Here is a 17,147-nt window from a genome sequence, read left to right on the forward strand (position 1 = left end):
TGAGTAATTCAAAGATAGACCTCAATGATTATGAAGATTGTCTTAGAAAGGATATATCAATCGAGTCTTGAAAAGATTTTAATATACAGCTTTGTTTAGTAAATCATAAAAGCAAAATTTTAGTCAATAGTAAATGCTTGAAAATGACTTGAAAAGAATCAGATAAAGAAGATATTCTTTATATATGTATAGTTAAAAATCTATGCTCAAGCCTGTGTTAAAAAAGATATCCGTTTTTACAGTTAAAATGTTGGGTATATATTGGAGTTACCCAGTAGTAAAAACACTAAAGGACTACAGAGAAAGTAATAAGATATCTGGAAGGGGCAAAGGATTATATGCTCATATGTATGAAATTATATCAGCTTAAAATAACGGTATTTTTCAGATGCTGGTTATATAAATTACCTCGATAATATGAAGCCAGCTTACGGTTAATATTTATGTTAATTAGAGGGGCAATTTATTATTATTAATAATAGAAGTTGATTTTGTGGCATGCTTTAAGGCCACTAATCAAATTTTTGACTGCAAAATTTTTATCTCAGGACTTGGTGTAGTCAAACTCAATTACCAAGTCTTTGAAGATATTTTATGACATTGCAGTAGTTTTCTTCTCTAAGAATGACAAGTAATGTTGCATCTATATGCATTATGGTATAAAGTACTTAGATGGTTAGAGAAGATGAGTCTAGAAACATATAATGTCAATTAATTACTTGAGTTCCACTATATTAATTGCTGATCCATTCACTTAGGACTTACAGTCTAAAGTATTTTGAAAGAACATGTTCTTATGATTGGGTTTGTGAGCAACTCATAAAGGATATGGTGATGCATGTTTGAGTAGATACTATAATTGACATTCTTACTTACGTACTTGAAGTTATTTGTTTCTGCTGTCCTGTTCACAATTATGCATATACATATTATGGTTGAATGTGATGACAGGATTGTCTTGACAAGACAAATTATAAGGGTCATTTTGGACTACATTAGAAAAGACTAATAGTATTATGGTACAAAGAAGGAAGTGTGACATTGATGGCATACAACCGTTATGACTCATATAGTTAGTCAGACTTAATGTATTATTATTATTGGACTTATTAGCCTATTTTCTAAAATTCATGTGTATATAGTTTTTCCAAAAATTCCAGAATCTAATTGAGTCAAATTATTTTTAAATATATTTTATTTATTTATTTTTTATTTTTAGTCCTTTTATATATTACCAATTATTAGGCCAAGTGGGAGAATGTTAGATTATGTGGCCCTATTTAATTAGGTAAGATATATTATAGATATGACTGGATTCTGATTATGGTTATTGGCCAATAGAAAAGAAGTCCATGTTAAAGTAGGATTCCTTAGAAGATAACCTTGATGGGATGAACTCTCCTAATAACTTATCCTAGACCCTCTGCTCTCGCCTATAAATAGACAGAACCTCTAGGAGCTAAGTGTGCATCTGAGTAGCATTTCAACAATTGAGAGATTAAGGTTTTTCTCTCAATCTCCCTCTCCCCTAATCCCCTGATCCATCAATCTAAGTGGTAGTGGTCCTATGAAGAGAGGAGAAGGATCTAGTTCTCTTTGCAGATCCTTGTATATTGATATTTTAGATCTGAAGATGAAGTGCTTGTAGATCAGATAAGGTTTATTCCTCTGAACAACAAGAAAGGTATGCATCGTAATATTGTTAGATCCAATTTATTTGATTTCAATCTTGGCATAAAAGTTTTTTCGCATTACAGATAGCATGATTACAGATTTTATACTAACAGCTCTAACATTCACCAATAAATGCCTCAAGAGTTGCCTCGGACAAATATGATTCATGACGATCAGCACCACATTGATGCATCAATGACATACGGTGTATCAATACACTATGTCATGGGATCAATTTCATAATTAGGTCCAACAAACGTATCATATTGATATGCAGATGTATCGGATTGAGGACCTCGATCCACCACCCGTAAAAGGCCCGTCATTCGTTTTGGTGGTAGAATCAAGTAATTAACAATCCGGTATATCTACATATGTGATTCTTTAATTCATTTGAATTTTAGAGTTTATATTGTAACAAAATAGTCTAACGATTCAACTGATTTTTCTGTAGATATTTCAATGTATAATGGGCTAAAATACGAACATCGAATAAGACTACCTTAAAGCCCGAAAAAGATATGTAATACTATTCTTACCTAATTTACATTGATTTTGCTAAACTTATACTATTACTATATTTATTTGTAACTTGAAAACCCTATCCTAACCTTTTTTTTTATTTTCAAGTATTTTTGGATGGTTGAATCTATAAAATCAGGTGTACCGCTCGATACATCTGGGTGTACCGCTCGGTATACCATATCGTACCAAGCCCAAATCGAAACGCCGGTATGATACGATAATGCGAACCTTGGTTTCAAGTCATTAAAGCATAGCATGCATAATTTTATCACTTCATGCATGATAATAAATCAACATCACTTTAGGCATGACCTATATGATACTAAAACATTCATCACTTCATGCATGATAGTAAAATTAACATCATTTTGGGCATGACATTCATGGTACTAAAGCATGATACTAATGCATCATTTATCACTTCAGATACCAAATTTAATATAACATACATGATACTAAAGGATTTTTTAACCATTATCACTTCATGCATGATACCACATTCAACATCATTTTGGCATGATTCCAAACATTCATTATTTCTCTCTCTTTGTCATCAACAAAAAGAAGAATCATTCAACAAGTATCTTAAACTTATGCAAGTAAGTTTTAGACTAATTTATGCAAGCTAGCAAATTTGGGAAATTTAGAAGTTTAAGCAAAAACTTTGCAAGATAACTACTTTTGTTTCTTGAAATCGGCAAGCTAGCATATTTGTTTTAGATGTGCAAGCAAAAATTTTTTTTGGTTCTTCTTGAGATGTGCAAGTTTCTTTCTTCCTTCTTCCTTTTGTTATAAGAAGAAGAGGAAGAAGAAAAGGGGAGGAATTCATTCAACACAAGAAAAATCAAGTTTATAACAACCAAATCCATGAAAGGATTTGAACCAAATCAAATCCATAAAGAAAGTTTCATTGAATTAAGCTTCTACTTTAGCAAAAAAAAAGGATTCATCATAAAAGATCAAAATGTGTATACTAAAAATTTATGAATCAAATCTCTTCTTTGGTATGAATGAAGGAAATGATCTTGATTTAAAAGGAAAACAAGTTACAAAAAATCGAGAAATCCAAAAAATATATATAAGAGGAATTTATGCATTAGGAAGATTTAGCATGCCTAATTCTCTTATAATAAAATTAAATTATTCCTCATTCAATGGTTTTATAAAAATAACTGCTAATTGATGTTTAGTATCAATAAATTCTAAAGATATATCATGATTATTAATATAATCTCTAATAAAATGATGCATAATATCAATATATTTAGTTCTAGAGTTTTGAATGGAAATTTTTGTTAAACATATTGCACTAGTGTTATCATATTTTATAGGTATGTTCTTCAAGTGAATTTCATAATCTTCTAATGTGTTTTTCATCCATATAACTTGTGCATAATATGCACCTGCTACTATATACTTAGCTTGGCTTGTAGATAATACAACCGAGTTTTATTTCTTGGACGATCAAGAGACAAGTGCATGACCTAAGAGTTGACATATTTCAAATTTGTTTTTTCTATCTATTTGACAACCAGCAAAATCAGCATCGGCATAAGCAATCAATTCAAGATTTTTAGTTTTTGGATACTATAATCCTAGATTAGGAATTCCTTTTAGGTATCTAAAATTTTTTTTAACAACTTTTAAGTGAGATTACTTGGGATTAGATTGAAATCTAGCACATAGTCCAACACTAAACATAATATCAGGTCTAGTTGCTGTGAGGTATAATAAATTATCTATCATACCCCTATAAGTCTTTTGATCAAAATTTTCTTCATCATGGTCTATATCTAACTTTATGGAAGTGCTCATTAGTGTGTTAATAGCCTTAGAGCTATCCATATTAAACTATTTTAATAGATCTAAAGCATATTAAGTTTGACTAATAAAAATTACATCACTTAGCTACTTAATTTGTAATTCTAAGAAGAATGTTAAATCACCCATTAAACTCATTTCAAACTCTTGGCTCATACATTTAGTAAAAGACTCACATAAAGACTCATTTGAAAAACCAAAAATGATATCATCAACATAAATTTGAACTATAAGAAAATTATTTTCAAAATAGTTAATAAATATTGTGGTTTCAACCTTGCCTTTCAAAACATCATTCTTAATTAGAAAAGAACTAAGTCTCTCATACCAAGCCCTTGGGGCTTGTTTCAAACCATAGAGAGCCTTAGACAACTTTAAAACATGATTCGGAAAAATAACATTCTCAAATCTGAGAGGTTGTTCAACATAAACTTCTTCGGAAATAAAGCAATTAAAAAAAGTACTTTTAACATCATTTTGAAATAACTTAAAATTATTACAACTAGCATAGGCAAGAAGAATCCTTATGGCTTCAAGTCTAGCCAAAAGAGCGAAGGTTTCTTCATAATCGATACTTTCTTGTTGGTTAAAACCTTTGGCCACTAATCTAGCTTTGTTTCTAACCATGATACCAAGTTCATCTTGCTTGTTTCTAAAGACTCATTTAGTACCAATCACCAAATGGTCACTAGGTCTAGGAACAAACTTCCACACCTCATTTATCTCAAATTGATTTAATTCCTCATGCATTGCAAAGACCCATGAATCATCTTTTAGGGCTTCATCAATGCATTTATATTCAATTTGAGATAAAGAGATTGCATTCGCATAAAAATTTTTAAGAGAAGAACGAGTTTGAACACCTTTTGATGTATCTCCAATGATTAACTCTTTAGGGTGAGTATCTACATACTTCTAATCCTTAGGTAAGGATTCTTTAGAAGAAGATGCATCCAAGTTACTTAGAGGAGGAGAGTGTTCATTCACTTTTAAAGCATCAAAATCAAAATCATCATCAAAATTATTTTTCTTAAATTTGGGAAACTCATTAAAAACAACATGAATATATTCCTCTATAACCAATGTTCTTTTATTAAAAACACGAAAGGTTTTAGAAATAAAGGAATATAAAAAATATATATTTTTATCAGATTTAGCATCAAATTTTCCTAAGGCATCTTTTTCATTTAAAATAAAATATTTATATCTGATTTAGCATCAAATTTTAAAATATGAAACATTGGGTTTTTTGTTATTTCATAATTTATATAGAGTTTTGGAAAGTAATAGTCTTACAAGAACCCTATTCATGACATAGCATGGCATATTTAAAACTTTGACCCAAAAATATTTGGGTAGGCTATGATCATTTAACATGGTTCTTGCCATTTCTTATAAGCTCCTATTTTTTCTTTCAATGACTTGATTTTGTTGTGGATTTCTTGGAGTAGAGAAATTATGGTTGTACCAATTTGACTCACAAAAATTTTAAAAATTATGGTTTTGAAATTCACTACCGCGATCACTACGAATAGATTAAATCATAAAACCCTTTTTATTTTGAGCAAGTTTACAAAATTTTGAGAAACATTTAAAACAATCATTTTTGTGAGCAAAGAAATATGTCCAAGTGTATCTACTAAAATCATTAATAATTACAAATACGTATTTACTACCTCCTAGACTTATTGTATCAATTGGTCCAAATAAATCCATCCGAATCAATTATAATGGTCTAAAGGTGCTTAATTAATTTTTCAATTTGAAACTACTTTTATTTGTTTTCCTAGTTAACATGTATCACAAACTTTATTTTTAACGAATTTGATATTAGACATTCCTCTTATAAGTTCTCGAGTTGAAATTTGAGAGATTAGTTTAATGCTAGCATGACCTAATTGTTAGGATCAAGAGCACTAAGAGGGGGGGGGGGGGTGAATTAGAGCAGCGGAAAACTTTCAACTATTAAAACTGCGTCCGTACGATAAGAGCGATTTCGGTAGAAAAGCCGATTCGTAAATCACTTTAACTTGTGATCAAGCAAGATGCAGTTAAAGCAAGTCTGTGAAGGTAGTTTGCAGTTACGATGGAAATTAGAATGTAAGCGTAAACTGAAATATGATATTCGTACGATAAAACTGATTTACCGTTTTGTTGTAGGCTATGTTCATTCAATATGGTTCTTGTCATTTCTTGTAAATTTCAATTTTTTTCTTTCTACTACTCCAATTTGTTGAGGATTTCTAGGAGTAGAGAAATTATGGTTGTATCTATTGAGTTCACAAAATTCTTGGAAATCATGGTTTTAAAATTCACCACCATGATCACTTCTAATTGACGAAATCATAGAACCCTTCTCATTTTGAACAAGTTTACAAAACTTGGTAAAATATCTAAAGCATTCATTTTTCTGTTTTAAGAAGTAAGTCCATGTATATCTGCTATAGTCATCCACAATGACGAAGGCGTATTTGCTACCTCCTAGGCTTGATGTAGAGATTGGTCTAAACAAGTCCATATGGATTAATTGTAAGGGCCTAGAGGTGCTTATTTGATTCTTAGATTTGAAACTACCCTTAATTTGTTTACCTAATTGGCAAGCATCACATATATTATCTTTGATGAACTTGATATGAGGAATTCCTCTTACAAGTTCTTTAGATGATATTTGAGTAATTAGTTTCATGCTAGCATGACCTAATCTTCTATGGCATATCCAAGCATCCTCATTCAAAACCGAAAAACACATTTCATTACACAAATCATTGATGTCAATAGTGTATACGTTATTTTATTTTAATGCAATCATAGACATGTTTTTGTGTGGTTTTTCAATGATGCATCCATTAGATTCGAATCTGACAATATATCCTTTATCACATAATTGACTAATGCTCAAGAGGTTATGTTTTAAACCATCAACTAACAAAACATCTTCAATAAAGAAGTTGGATTTGTTACCTATGGTTCCTTTGCCAATGATTTTACCCTTGTTGTTGTCTCCGAAGGTGACATAGCCTTCGTCTATGCTAGTGAGCTTAGAGAATTGAGATGGATCTCCGGTCATATGCCTTGAGCATCCACTATCAGAGTACCATCTCTTGCTCCTAGCTTGCGATGGTATAAGTTTCTACAAGAAAGGATGATCTTTAGGTACCCATTTGCTTTTGGGTGCCTCAAAAATAGATCTACATTGTTTATCATGTTACATAGAATTTATCATGGTCCCTTTAGGAACCCAAATTAATTTGTACGGACTAATTTTCTTGAATGGACAATAATGTGTTTTGTGTCCAAGTTTGCAACAAAAGTTGCATTTGCTTTGGTGTCGAACATGTAAGATGGGGCCATTTATGAAGGTGGTTGGATTTTGGTGAGGACTTCTCACAAATCCGATTCCACTTCTTTTGGGAACGTGACCCTTGTTTGCAAGGATCATGTTCAAAAACTTGCTACCAACCTCAAATTTCTTCAAGGTGTCTTTAAGTAGCAAGTTTTCCTTTTGGATAGTTTCTGGATCATGGCATTTTGTGCATGAACTTAAACTATCATGATATTCAGTTTTTAACTTATCAAAATTAAAAATAAGACTATCATGCTCCTTTTTTAGTAATTTGTATTTTCTACTAATAATCTTGCATTCATCAAATAAGTCATGGAAGGCATTTAATAATTCGTCAAATGATAAATCTGCATCTATTAAATTCGTTGCCTCCTCCTCGATGGCCATTAAGGCGTAATGAGTAACTTGCTCGGTGTTGGACTCCTCTTCTTCGGACGCGCTCGAGTCATCCCACGTTGCTTTGAGTGCCTTCTTCTTTGATGTTCTCTTTTTGGCTTGGGGACAATCACTCTTGTAGTGACCCGGCTTTTTGTACTCATAGCAAATAACTTGGTTCTTCTTGGGTTCAAGTTTAATTTTTGCGTCATTCTTAAACTTGTTTCTTTTAATGAATTTTTCAAATTTTCTTATTAGAAGTGCCAAGTCATGGTCACAGTCCTCATCACTTGAGTTTTCTCTCAAGTGGTCTTCTGAAGTTTTAAGTGACATATCCTTCCTGTTCTTTGGAAGGATGTCTTCTTGCTCTTCATGAGCTTTGCAAGTCATCTCGTAGGTCATTAATGACCCGATTAGTTCTTCAAGAGGGAAGTTACTTAGATCTTTCGCCTCTTGAATAGTAGTGACTTTAGGATAACTCTTAGGAAGGGATCTTAGAATCTTATTTACGAGCTCAAAATCCGAAAAACTTTTTTCGAGTCCTTTTAGACCGTTGACGATATTCGTGAAACGGGTAAACATGTCGCCAATAGTCTCACTCGGTTTCATCCGGAAAAGTTCGAAAGAATGTATCAAAAGATTGATTTTTCACTCTTTCACTCTACTTGTGCCTTCGTGAGTCACTTCGAGTGTGTGCCAAATATCAAATGCAGTTTCATAAACTAAAACATGGTTGAACTCGTTTTTATTAAGCACACAAAATAAGGCATTCATAGTCTTTGAATTAAGAGCAAAAGCCTTCTTCTCCAATTCATTCCAATCGATCATTGGAAGAGAAGACTTCGAAAATCCATTTTCGACAAGATTCCAAAGTTCAAAATCCATAGAAATAAGAAAGATCCTCATTCGGGTCTTCCAATAGGTGTAGTCCGTCCCATTGAACATGGGTGGACGTGTAATAGAATGGCCCTCTTGGTTTCCGGCGTATGCCATCTCTCTTGGGTTTTAATCCGTTTGAGAGTTAACCCCGCTCTGATACCAATTGTTAGGATCAAGAGCACTAAGAGGGGGGGGGGTGAATTAGTGCAGCGGAAAACTTTCGATGATTAAAAAGGTGTTCGTATGATAAAAGCGATTTTGATAGAAAAGCCGATTCGTAAATCTCTTTAACTTGTAATCAAGCGAGATGTAGTTAAAGGAAATCTATGAAGGCAGTTTGCAATTATGATGAAAGTTAAAATGTAAGCGCAAACTGAAATATGATATTCGTATGATAAAACTGATTTATGTCTAAACGCCGATTCAGAAAATACTAAACTTTAAAACACGATCATAAATGTGCAGAAGGTAGTAAGCTATTGAGGAGGTTTGCAGTAAGGATAAGATGCTCAAAGTAAATGCAAACCGAGATTTAGAGTGGTTCGGTCAATCTTGACCTACATCCACTTTTGGCTTCCTCCACCGACGAGGTCACCGACGTCTACTAGAGGCCTTCCTTCAATAGGCGAAAGCCAACCACCCTTTTACAGTTTCACTCCTTTTGACGGGCTTAGGAGACAACCCTTAGAGAATTTTCTCTCCTCCCTTTAAAGATCAGAACTTGGAAGAAAAGAGGGAGAAGAACATTTGGCCTTTACAACAATTTTGAGCTCTAAAAATCACATAATATGATCAGGATTTCGGTGTGTTTTTGTCGCTCTTTCAGTGCTAAAAGGGTGGGGTATTTATAGGCCCCAACCCAGTTTGAATTTCGAGCTCAAAACTGTCAATTCCCGGAATTCCGGGATCTGGCGGTTGCACCTCCTGACTAAGGCGGTTGCTTCGCTTCGCAGAGCTTGAAGACTGAGCCTCTGGGTGGTGCCACCTCCTATCAGGGGCGGTTGCACAGCCCAGTCTCGCTCGGAGACTGAGCCCAAGCGGTTCAACCGCCAGGCAGAAATCAGGGTCCGAATGGGTTGATCCATTCGGCCCAATTTGGGTTTTTCAGGAGCCCAATTTCCCCAAGATTAAGTTAATGTGATCACCTCCCATTTCCAACTTAATCATTGTGCTAACTATGATATTTCCTAAGACATTTACTACAACTTGCTCTGGTGCGTCAATCGCTTCTTCCGGCGAGCTTCTGGTGAACTTCCGTCGATCATCCGATGAACCCTCGGTGATGCTCCTGCGGACTTCCGGCAAACTCCTGGACTTGCGACGATCCACTTGGCGAGTTCCGACGAGCTTCTTTGGCAAGCTCATGGACTTCTCAAATTTGTTCCCACAGAACCTCTGACGATTATCCAAACTTCCGTCGAACTCTCAAACTCCCAACGTGATCATGATCTTGACTCCGGCGCAACTCCTGCTGCTTGTCTGACTTTCATCGTAGTTAATCCTGCACACTTATCTCAACACATAGATTAGACAACAAATGACAATTGACTTCATCATCAAAATCCGAGATTCAACAAGGAGGTGCTGTTCGTCGGGGAGAAGAAGGGGATGAAGGAGAAGAAGAGAAGAAGAAGAAAGGAAGGAGAAGGAAGAGTAGAAGGGAAAGAAGTAGTTGCGGCTGCGGCTGTGGCAGCTACAGCTGTGGCAGGGAAAGAGGAAGAGGAAGGAAGAAGGGAAGGAGAGGAAGAAGAGAAGGGGAAGAAGGGGCTGCGGCTGCTGCGATGGCAGCTGCAGTTGGAAGAGAAGAAGGAGAGGAAGATGAGCAGGGGAGGAAGAAGAGGCTGTGGCCGTGGCTGAGGCTACGACTGCAGCAGTGCAGCTGGGAAAGAAGAGAAGGAAAGGAAGAAGAAGAGGAAGAAGAGGAGGGGCTGCGGCTGCGGCAATGGCAGCTGCAGTTGGAAGAGAAGAAGGAGAGGAAGATGAGCAGGGGAGGAAGAAGAGGCTGTGGCCATGGCTGAGGCTGCGACTGCAGCAGTGCAGCTGGGAAAGAAGAGAAGGAAAGGAAGAAGAAGAGAAAGGAAAAGGGAAGAAGAGAGGAAGAGGAGAAGGGGAGGCAGTTGCGGTAGTGGCAGCTGCAACTGGAAGAGAAGGAGAGGAAATAGAGCAGGGGAGGAAGAAGAGGCTGCGGCTGTGGTGGCTGTGGCCATGGCTGCGACTACGACTGCGGCAGTTGCAGCTGGGAAAGAAAAGAAAGGAAAGGGGGAAAAAGGGGTTGCAGACGGGATTGTGGCCGCAGTGGTAGCGATTGCGTATGCAGCTGTTATGTCTGCAAGAAAAGGGAGGAAGGAATGTAGTGCGGTGGAAGGGACTGCGATTGTGGCAGCTATGTTTGGGAAAGAAAAAGAAGGAATGAGAGTAAGAGAGAGCAGGTGACTGTGCCTCGATGTTTGACATGTGGTGTAGTTGCAAAGAAAGAAAGAAAATGAGTGCACAAAACGAAACAGGGAGGGGACGGAGGAAAAGTAGAAGGATTTGGGCTGACACCTTCTTCGAATCTTTGGATCAAAACCTTCAAAAGGCAAGTTTCTTTATCGTTTCTCCTATAATTGCTCTAATTTTTCTTATTGCAAGTATTATGATCTTCCTTGTGCAAGTGTTTCGATTCCTTTCTATTACAAATGTTTTGATCCTTTCTATTGCAAGTTTCCCGATCGTTTCTCCTGTAATTATTCTATTTTTTCTTATTGCAAGTGTTTCGATCCTTCCTATTGCAAGTGTCATGATCTTTCCTTACTGTAATTTGATCTATACATTTGCTTTGAATATGAGGAACTTTGAATTGTTCTAGCCTTGCATTTGATATATCTGCTGTTTAGACGAAACGATTCGAATCTGTGCAACTTTTGAGATTCTGACCTTTCTACCTTTTTATGGTTATAACTTCATGTATTGACCTCTGATTTGTTCAAAACTAATTTCATTAGAAACTAGACTTGCAGATCTTTCTTTTGATATATAGATTGAAAGATTTGGATTCCAAACACTTGCCCAGTTTTCTGTTGAAACCGAACTTGTGAATTCTATAAAATTGAGATTTGTTCTTTGATCTTGGGTTACTAAATCTATGGTAACTCCTTGTTGGAAACCTTGATTCGTACGAAATTTATTTCATCAGAAACTAGATTGAAATATCTTTCCAATGATATATTTTCTGAGTAAAATTGGAGCACGATTGATAGTTTGATTCATTTGTTCAATGTGCCTCTTGTATTCTGCCAGAAATCGAGCTTTGGTCGATTTCTCATATTCTGGTTTCATTCCTTTGGAAATTGATATCCTTTGGCTTTCTTATTCAATTGAGCTTTATATTACTGCTTTGAATTCTTGTATGCTCTTGTCCTTAAAGTTATTTGCATTCTTGAAAACTATTGTGTAACGTTTATGCTATATAGTATTGACTCATATAGGCACATGTATATCCCATTGTTCTGCATTTGCTTTTGATATGTGCCTATTCCAGTTTCATTCCTTTGGACATTGAATTCATCTAACCTTCTTATTTGAATTGAGTTATATGTAATTGCTTGGAATCCTTGAATGCTCTTGCTTTCATTTCCTTTCAAATCTGAATACAATTGTGAAAGATTATTGTTTACTTCGTATTGACTCGTAAAGGCACATGTACGTTTTGTTGTTCCGCGTGTGCTTCCGATATGTGCTATTTATTGTTCATACTATCCCTTTTGTACTCTAGTGTTTGTGGGATATTGTGAACCTTTGCCAGAAATGGTGAAGGGAGTTATGCATAGAGCTTGAGATGCTCTACCAGCCCCTATGACTTCACTCAGATGTGGGTGGATGGAGCTCCCAGACGTGGGAGACTTATGTTTGGTGGTCATTCAGAAATGGATGTACCATATTATGTTATGGTCCCACTTCACCTTCTGTATGTTTGATATGATATCCAAAGCTTTGGTTATGTGTTTCTATACGTGCTTTGGATACGAATGATATGAATGCAACGTCAAATTCGACGTTTGAGCTTCTGTTTCGTATTCGTTATTGATATGCTCCGAAATTGTCTATATGCCATTGATATGTTCCGAAATGTCCCATTTGTCATTGATACACTTCGAAACATTTCATACGCCATTGATAAGCTCCGAAATGTTTCATTCATTATTGATATACTCCAAAATGTTTCCTATGCCATTGATATACTTCAAAATGCTTCACATACCATTGATATATTCCAAAATATTTCATTTGTCATTGATATGCTCCGGAATATTTCATACGCTATTGATATGCTCCAATTACTCTATGCTCCATTTGCTATGAACTGATATGTTCTGAAATATCCTATCTGCCATTGATATGCTCCGGAACATCTCGTACGCTATTGATATGCTCCAATTACTCTATGCTCCATCTGTTATGAACCAAATAGGTTTTGAATGACATGACACATATGATTTTGTATCTAATAAGATGGTATCCTTGAGAATTCTTGTATTCTACCTTGCATTATAATATCTTACTTGTTTGAAATCGTTCATTTTGTTCTGAATATGCTTTGCTACTTGCTAAGCTGTTTTTAGCTCACTCCGTTGTTATATAAATCTTTCAGGTCAGCTTGTCACTCTTTGAGATGTTTGAATTGGGCTGAGGCAGTGGAGAGCTATTCTGAATTATGGGCAAGTCTTGTTGGTTATTATGTTATTGTTGTATAAGCATATTTTGTATGAAATGAAATGTTGTCGATGAATCGAAATGGATATACTGTGTAAAAGTGTTAGAAGATCTCTCTTATTTGGAATTTCGGAATGTTAAGTCTAATTTATGATGATATGAACTTGTGGTAAATGGTTCGAGTTATGATTGTATAAATTACATAGCTTGTGGATTTATAAATGTTGTTCATGTTTGTCAAGTTAGCTTGGGTTGCCATAAATGTGAATTATCGAGTGATGTGATATATGATTATAAATTACACAGGTTTTATAGATGTGAATTTGATAGAATGCTTTTTCAGTGTCCTCAAATGTGTGTTTGGATCCTGGATTGGTTTGCGTTGAAAAAATTTTAATATTATGGATATTTTAAGGGGCGTGACAAGTCCAACACCGAGCAAGTTGCTCATTACGCCTTAATGGCCATCGAAGAAGAGGTAACAAATTTAATTGATGCAGATTTATCATTTGATGAATTATTAAATGCCTTCCATGACCTATTTGATGAATGCAAAACAATTAGTAGAAAATATAAATTGCTGAAAAATAAGCATGATAGTCTTGTTAGCAATTTTGATAAATTAAAAACTGAATATCATGAAAGTTTAGCTCAGTGTGAAAAATGTCATAATCTAGAAACTCTCCAAAAGGAAAACTTGCTACTTAAGGACACTTGAAAGAAATTCGAGGTTGGTAGCAAGTTTTTGAACATGATCCTTGCAAACAAGGGTCACATTCCCAAAAGAAGTGGAATCAGATTTGTGAGAAGTCCTCACTAAAATCTAACCACCTTCATAAAAGGCCCCATCTTACATGTTCGACACCAAAGTAAATGTAACTTTTATTACGAATATGGACACAAAATGCATAAGTGTCCATTCAAGAAAATTAGTCCGAACAAATTAATTTGGGTTCCTAAAGGAACAATGATAAACTCTATGCAATATGATAAACAATGTATATCAGTTTTTGAGGCACCCAAAAGCAAATGGGTACCTAAAAATTATCCTTTCTTGTAGAGACATTCACCATCACAAGCTAGGAGCAAGAGATAGTACCTTGATGTTAAAAGCGCTTTTCTTAATGGTTTTATTTCTGAAGAAGTTTATGTTGAACAACTTCCCAGATTTGAAAATAATAGCCTCCCTAATCATATATTTAAATTAACCAAAGCTCTCTATGGTTTAAAACAAGCCCCAAGGGCTTGGTATGATAGACTAAGTACTTTTCTTATTGAAAATAATTTCATAAAAGGCAAGGTCGATACTATATTGTTTATCAAGAATTTTGAAAATAATTTTCTCATTGTTCAAATTTATGTTGATGATATTATTTTTTGTTCTACGAATGAATCCCTTTGTGAATCTTTTGCTAAAACCATGAGTCTCGAATTTGAAATGAGTTTGATGAGAGAATTAACATTTTTCTTAGGCTTACAAATTAAGCAACTAAGCAATGACATCTTTATTAGTCAAACTAAATATGCTTTAGATCTGCTGGAAAGATTTAAAATGGATAGCTCAAAAGCTATTAACACTCATATGAACACCTCTACTAAGTTAGAAGTTGATGAAAGTGGAGAAAACTTCAATCAAAAAACCTATAGGGGTATGATAGGAAGTTTACTTTACCTCACTGCAACTAGACCAGACATCATGTTCAGTGTAGGACTTTGTGCTATGTTTCAATCGAACCATAAGATATCTCATCTCAAAGCGGTTAAAAGAATATTTAGATTTCTTAAAGGTACCACAAATCTAGGATTATGGTATCCAAAATCCAAGAATTTTGAGTTAATTGCTTATGTTGATGCGGATTTTGCTGGGTGTAGACTAGATAGAAAAAGCACATCAAGAACATGTCAATTTTTGGGACATTCCCTTGTTTCCTAGTCATCTAAGAAACAAAACTCGGTTGCACTACCAACAACCGAAGCTGAGTATATTACAGCTAGTACATGCTGTGCACAAGTTGTGTGGATAAAAAACACCTTAGAAGATTATAAAGTCCATCTTAAAAACATTCCCATTAAATGTGATAACACAAGTGCAATATGTTTAACAAAGAATCTCATTCAACACTCAAAAACAAAATATATTGATATTAGACATCACTTTATATAAGATCATGTCACTAATCATGATGTAATCATAGAGTTCATTCATACTAAGCATCAACTAGTTGATATTTTTACAAAACCTCTAAACGAAGAACAATTTGATTTCATTAGAAGAGAATTAGGAATGCTAATATGTCCGAATGCATGAACTTGTTAAAATTATTTTTCAGACTTTATTGATTGGATGATCAAATCACTTGATTGCCATTACATGCCTAAAATTATATGTTGGAAATTATGTGTTTTTGATACAAAAATTTTCATAATAATGAGCATGTTTTATCTTCATGATTGTATTTGAAAATCTATAGTATAGTCTTGTCCGAATGCATGAAAGTGTTAATTTCATTTTCGGATTCTCTTAACTAGTGGTATCCTAACAATCGGATTTTCTCGATACATTATTCTCTTTCGAACTTAATAAGCATATGTCATATCGAGTTTGATTCTCATCATTGATTTTTGACATATGAAATCAACTAGCAAATACATCTCTTATACACTTATCATGTGAAAAGTATTTTTTGAGAAATGGATTTGATGAAATGATTCCTGCCTGTAAATTCCTTCTTATATGGATGATAGTGTTTTTACTTGCAAGGATTTGTTTCACATACATATCTTGATCCTTATAAAAATGAAGTGTGATTTAATCTCTCATCGATTTTAACTTCATTCAAAGGAAACTCACAAATAGCTGGTATCACAAATAGCCTTCCTCCTTTATGCAAAAAGATAATAACAAATAAAAAGGAAGAAGTATTCAAAGCTATCTCCATGTAATATTTTCCTTGAGATGTTTGCATAATTAGTATCCTATCACTCATGGTTGGAAAATGACATGAACCTAGTTATGGCATAATTACCGCACTTATGCTTAAAATTTGCTTATATCGTTCTCCTTTTTGTTGATGACAAAGGGAGAGAAATATATTAATTAATGCTATGAGTGCCATATTTGAATGAGAAATATATGAATTGATGCTATGAGTGCCATATTTGCACTATGTTATTGCCATATCATGATAAAATATCAAGAACTTGTATAGCAACTTTACTTGTTGATATCCTGCCATGTGATGCTACGATTGCTAAACACTTGAAATGTTTGCTTTACGTTAAGATATCAAAAGCTTAAATTGTAAATTTACATGTTGATACCTTATGTTGAACTGCTACCATCATTCATATTTAAAATGTAAAACTTGAGAATGGATGTCAAGTCTTGACATTATTTTCAGTAAGATACATCGTGATAGGAATCATGATAGGAGTAATTGATAAGGTTAAGAATTCTTAACTTATCAATAAGTCTATTGAATTCAAAGGCCTTGAATTCAAGAATGACTTATCTCAAGTATGGCATATAGATAGGGGGAGTTAAGGTTAACTCCGTTATCAATTGATTGTCATCATCAAAAAGGGGGAGATTGTTGAATCTCAGATTTTGATGATGAAGTCAATTGTCATTTGTTATCTAATCTATATGTTGAGATAAGTGTGTAGGATTAACTACGATGAAAGTAAGACATGTAGTAGGAGTTGCGCCGGAGTCAAAACTATGATCAAGTTGCGAGTTCGAGAGTTCGACGGAAGTCCGGACGGTCATCGGAGGTTTTGCGGGAACAAATCCGAGAAGTCCAAGAGCTTGCTAAAAGAAGCTCATTGGAACTCGCCA

This window comes from Musa acuminata, chromosome BXJ3-5 (genome assembly GCF_036884655.1).
Source record: "Musa acuminata AAA Group cultivar baxijiao chromosome BXJ3-5, Cavendish_Baxijiao_AAA, whole genome shotgun sequence".
NCBI classification, from domain to species: Eukaryota; Viridiplantae; Streptophyta; class Magnoliopsida; order Zingiberales; family Musaceae; genus Musa; species Musa acuminata.